Consider the following 6,366-nt stretch of genomic DNA (forward strand, 5'->3'; position numbering starts at 1 on the left):
CAACCAGTTTCCAGGAACATAAGGTTTACATTCCTCAATTTACATTATACATTATTTCTCTGGTGGAATAGTTCTCAGTTATCCTCCATAGCTCCCAAGCCCCTTATGCCATGGGACCCATTCCATTCTTACAGATTGTTCTTCACTTTAACCCCAGTCTCAACACTCTTCCAAGAAATAAGGTGCACCCCCTGCATATTACTCATGATTTCTTAAATACTCCATTTTGATGCCCACAGCACACACACCATCAAAATTCACATCCAAAAGGGACAAGCCATTCCCCAACTACCAATGACTCCTTCATCATCTGACCTCCCATTCATTTTCCATTCTTCTCCATCCTCATAGTGTATAGGCTCCCCTGGTACCCTTCATGCCATGGACCTCCAGAATCAACCCAACTCCTGGACTCCTTGCCATTTTCCTCAGAGAGAGGAACTACCTCTTCTTCATCCCTGGTTTCTGGTTAAATTCTCTGCTAGAGAAAAGCTTTTCCACGCTATGGCCTCCTGCCTCTCCCCTTGAGAGTAAGAGCTCCTGCAGGGCTCTGTTCTGAAACTAGAAGGCTCCCTGGACCCACCAGCCTGCAAGGCTGGCTACTCTAGGCTCCTACATCCTGGAGGCCGCTTCCTCTGCCAGCCCCATACTAGAAGGGCAGGAACAAAACGCAAGCTCCTTTTATACCTCCCACTAAACCCCATTTCACCAATCACACACTAGGGATTCTTAAAGGAACTCACACATCTGTAGCCCAACAATACTTATCACAAGACATCCATTGCCAATGCTCACTGTATAAAATGCCATCCAGTACTCATTCGCTCTAATTAAATTTCAACATTCAATTTTCTCAAATAGATAAATATGATAGGTCCCAGGTTTCCCCCACCCAAAATTTCTTATGCACCGTGAAACAAAAAAGAGGGTCCAATTTAGAGGTCTCCCCACACACATATAAATCCACTGTCTGAAAATGGATCAGTTTGTATGTGGGTAAAAACATGCATGTACTTCCACAACCCACATGCTTTTACCCTCACTGTAATGGAGGCCTTCCAGGGGTGGGGTTGGCTCAGGAGAGAAAACAGCATGCATTGTTTGGGATTTTCAAGACTGTGCACGTGTTTTTGGTCAGCAAACAGGGGTGCAGTGTCCACAGTCACCACCAACTTACAAGAAGTGTGTGCTGTGCAGCACCAACTTGAGATACCAGACAGTTTGCCAGTCTGTTTTGGCAATCCTCTGCCTGCTGCTTTCCTGCTCCCAGATTCTCTCTCCCTGAAACATGATTGTTTCCCCACCGTACTTCTTTTTCCTTTAGGTGGTTGGTGCAGCCACTGAAAAAGTAAGAGGGAAGAAAGCAACAAATAATTTTCTCGATAGGCTGCTCATCTTCCTGCCACTGCTTCTCTCTCTCTCTCTCTCTCTCTCAGCTCAGTGTGGTGCCGCTCCTCATTGCAGGCTACTACTGCTGCCTCAGCTTTCCCTTCATTTGGCATAGTGGCTCCGATAGTTCCACTTGGCTTTTTCTTTCTGGGTGCTGCTGGTTGCCGGCGATGACATCCCCGTCTCAGTCCTATGGCAATTGCTGCAGAGCTGCATTGCCCCACTACTTTCATTGCTTCCCTCCCTCAGGCTTTAACCCAGCATCATTGTCACCCAGCCCTGGTGCCATCAGCACCTGTCTCCTCTTCTACTGAAGCCAAGAATGGATGGTGATAAACAAACATGTAGTGCACTATAATAACTCCATCTCTGCCTCTGGACCTCTTCCTGCTCCTCTCCCTGCCCTGCATTTCCCTGCTCCCCCTTCCCCTCCCTGCCCAGTGTCCCCCTGGCCCTCTCTTTTCCCACCCCTTGCCCAATATCTTCCTGCTCCCTTCAGGCCCTCTGCGGGAGGGCATGGCCGGCTGTGGGGATGGAGGTCCTTTTTGGATAACATGAGCAGCCTGGCCAACCAAGCCAACAGCCGTGTAGAGGCTAAGGAACATTTGTGCAACTACTGTGGTGGCATCCAGCACTAATGCCCAGCCCCCCTGATAAGGCACATTAGTGCCCCTCCCCCCTCCAGGCCTGGTGCCCCGGGCAATTGCCTGCCATGCTTTTCCCAACAGACCTGGCTCTCCTCCCTTCCTTCCCTCCCTGTCTAGCATCCCCTTTATGTGCGTGTGTCTCTCTCTCCCCTACATCTCCCTGCCAGAAAGCTTGAGAAAGGGTCAGATATAATTCTGTTGGAGGATCTCAAAATTCTTACTTTTCAATCACAAGGCAGAAAAAGGAGATGCAAATCTCTGTAGGTACGTTTTGCTTAGGCAGTTTTCAAAGAGAAAGTATGTTCTTACTTTCATTTTGAAAAGTGTTGCAAAGACCACGGGGGAAAAAGGTGCCCACGGACTTTGCAGCTATGAAAATTGCCCCCTAAGTAAACTAAAGGATTTTTACAAATAGATGCCATAAACTCTTCATACCTATTGTACAAATCAAAGAATTTTGAGGATGATTAAAATACTATGTTTGCAGAAAACCAAATATAAACAAATACCACAGAGAAAGGGCATGAGAAAGGGATAAATAAATGTGAACCCACACCTATGGGAGGCTCCACATAAATAACTCCCCCTCTCAGCTGTAAGATTTAGAATAAGCGTGTGTAGCTCCCCCACACAACTAAAGGTTTTCCCAAGAAGTGGGGAGGAGGGGCTGGAGCAGAAAACAAAAATAGCATAAAATAAACACCCAATATTACTATTCCAAGTAATATATGCAAAATCAGTGCTTGTGCATTTACATAGCACATTTTGGACCTAATTTTCAAAAGTATTTACACACTTAAAACTGGGTTTTATGTATATAGACGCACTTTATCCATATAAGTGGGCTTTTGAAAATTGCTATAATATATGCCATTGAATTGTCCATAGGTTTTATCTGTGTGAAGTACACTTAGGGCTGGATTTTAAAAGGGTTACACAGGTAAATCCAGAGGATTCACCGGGTCTTATTTAAAAAGGCCTGGCGGCGTGCGTAAAGCCCCAGGATGCGTGTTAGTCCCAGGGTTTTACTAAAGGGGAAGTCTGGGGGTGGGGCAGGGTGGGACCAGAGGCCTCCGACAGAGCGGCCATTGCTGCTCTGTCGGAGGATGGCGCGCCGGCAAGCTGCCGGCGCGCGCAACTTGCACCTGCCCGGAGGCAGGCACAAAAGGTAAGATAATTTTGGGAGGGGTTAGAGTAGGGCTAGAGGGGGGAAATGTTAGGGGAAGGGGTGGGAAGGTTAGGTTAGGGGGAAGGGAAGTTCCCTTCCAGGCCACTTCAATTTTGGAGCATCCTGGGAGGAAACAGGGAAAGGCAGCGCGGCTCGGTGCACACAAGGTGCACAATTTTTCACCCCCTTGCACGCGCCAACCCCTGATATTAAAACTTGTGCGTGCCACCGCACGCAAGTTATAAAATTGGACATACATGTGCACGCGCCGGGTAGCATGCGCACATGTAGGCCGTGCGCGCTTCTTTTAAAATCTATCCCTTAATGTGGGCAAATTGCTTTTGAAAATTGCTACAATAGTATGTTACATTTACATGCATAACTCTTTTGAAAAGTCACCTGTTAGATTCTTGTACACTATAGGAAACAGAAGAATTTTAGTAAAAGAAGAATTTATTAGCATTGGAAAATTAAGAAAATTAGTTTTTGTATAATAGAAAACCACTGACTCCACCCTACATTCCATTTCAGTTCTCTTCTGTTAGATTGGGGTGAAATTGGCTCTACCCACAGGGAGGAGTCCCACATGTTCCCACCACCAGCAGGCGGGCCCTGGTGAGTCAGAGACCGGGAAGGGGTTTCACCTGCACCAGCCCTTGTTCCCCTCAGGTTGAGCCTTTGGGTGCCGAGGCCGGCAGGATTTAGGTGAGGGTCTCTGGGTGTACATGAAGTAGTTGAGTCCAGGGCCAGGCAAGGATCATAGGCGGGCAGCAGACAGGCAAAACAGAAGTCCAAGCAAGGGGTCAGTGGCAGGCAGCAGTCAGGTGAAAACAGAGTCCAAGCAAATGTCAAAACCAGATGCCAGTCAGAGGAGCAGGAAGGCAGGACAGGAAGAGAATCTAGTTGGGCAGATGAGACAGGAAAAGACTGGGTGGGCAAGGTAGGAACAGACTGGATTGAAGAAGCAGGAAGCATCATGCACTACGAGACATAAGAGGACCTGTTGCTGAGGTGAGGCCTGAGCTAGTGATATCATCATCGGGTACCATGGCCTTTTCTCGCCATGGGATGTTGGGCCGTCAGGTGCATATGTGCCTAAGGAAAGCCATGGGGATGCAGCAGCATTGGCAGCATCCTTCCACTTGGAGGACAGCAGCGAGGCCCGGTGCCGGGGGTGAGTAGTGCGGCTCACGGGAGGTCCCCATGAGCCGTGAAATGCAATAACTTCAAGCAACTAAAAAATGGATTTGCAAAATTGCCACTTAAATTCTGGCCAGAATATTAGCATAATTTCTCAAACTGAATCTTGTATGATTGTGGAATCCTTCATTCAAACTTCTCTGCAGTTCAGATGGGTGATAAAGCAGTTTCTGATTCTTGGGAGATCCGTGATGATGCGCCATGTGGACCAGATGATCTTCATCAAATTAAAAGAAACTTCCCTGCCTATTCTGAATAAACTCATGATGAATCTTCTAAAATCTTTCCTAAACTAAGTTATCCTAATACTAATAGGGCCTGATTTTAAAAAACATTCACTTGTATAAAACTGGATTTTACTCAAGAAAATGCACTTTACTCAAGTAAGTGGGCTTTTGAAAATTGTCCATAGGATTTGCTCACGTAAGTGCCCTTTACATGTCTAATTGGCTTTTGAAAATTGCTACAATAGTAGTTGCATTTACACGTGTAAATCCTTTTGAAAATTCACCCGATAATGTGTAGGCACTATCATAATACTGTTCACCTAGCTTGAAATAAAATCAGGAAATAACTAAAAATCACTTTTCTTGCCCTTGTTACAAAATAACAAACACTATCAGACTCAGTACTACTGGATAAGTAATTTTTTTCAGGGTAATAACTACAAAAAAAACCAAACTTCCAGCTACCAGAAGCTGCTTTTCCTTTGTTATGAGCAGCAGGCTGGAAGCTGCATTGAAAGTTCTCAGCTCATGACTACATCCCTGTATATCTCCCTTCCTCTGTCACTCATTGAAGGCAGCCACCTTTTATACTTAATTTAAAAAGTTCATTATTATTCCATCCCTTGCTTTTCATTGGCTACCAGGAATGAATAAGTAATGTATTGCTTGCCTAAACTCCGATGCTAACTTATAGATAGAAGACACCAACTTCTCCACTTATTAACAGTACACTACAAAAAGAAATACAACACTTAAGTACACATAATAAATAAAGGTGATTACACTTTTTTTCAACCCTTAGGTATTTCTTCTGTGACTCACAAACCAGAGGACTGCAAAGAGGTTTTTTTTACATGTCACCGTATGTCCTTTTAACTTAGGGATTGGTGACAGAGGGGGAAATATTTAGCTTAATAAATACTTCTACAAGCCACTGACTTACACAAACAAATGCCCTAACACCATTTACAAGGTGTAATGTTGGTCAGCTGCAGGACAGCCCCACGACCACCCACAATTACCCCGGCTTGTGCGAGCCACAAGCATAGCAAGGATGCCAACGCTTTCCTCTTCGGGCTGCCAACCTTCCCCTATAGGCGCATGTGCGCGCAGTCGCACTGGTTCTCTAAGCCCATGGTGGGAAGTCTCTCTCACAGCGTGCCCCAATGACATCAGCAGCCCCACTATTTAAACCCTGTCAACATTGCACTGCCTTGCCTCAGCAACAGGCCCCTGCAGCCTTGCAGATATGTGTTGCTACTCCTGGATCATGTTGTGCTTCTGTTCCTGCTCCAGCCTTGCTGCTGATCATAAGAACATAAGAAATTGCCATGCTGGGTCAGACCAAGGGTCCTTCAAGCCCAGCATCCTGTTTCCAACAGAGGCTAAACCAGGCCACAAGAACCTAGCAATTACCCAAACACTAAGAAGATCCCATGCCACTGATGCAATTAATAGCAGTGGCTATTCCCTAAGTAAACTTGATTAATAGCCGTTAATGGACTTCTCCTCCAAGAACTTATCCAAACCTTTTTTGAACCCAGCTACACTAACCACATCCTCTGGCAACAAATTCCAGAGCTTTATTGTGCGTTGAGTGAAAAAAAATTTCTCCAATTACTCTTAAATGTGCTACTTGCTAACTTCATGCAATGCCCCCTAGTCCTACTATTACTTGAAAGTGTAAATAACCGATTCACATCTACTCATTCAAGACCTCTCATGATCTTAAAGA

The sequence above is a fragment of the Rhinatrema bivittatum genome, chromosome 1 (assembly GCF_901001135.1).
Source record: "Rhinatrema bivittatum chromosome 1, aRhiBiv1.1, whole genome shotgun sequence".
NCBI classification, from domain to species: Eukaryota; Metazoa; Chordata; class Amphibia; order Gymnophiona; family Rhinatrematidae; genus Rhinatrema; species Rhinatrema bivittatum.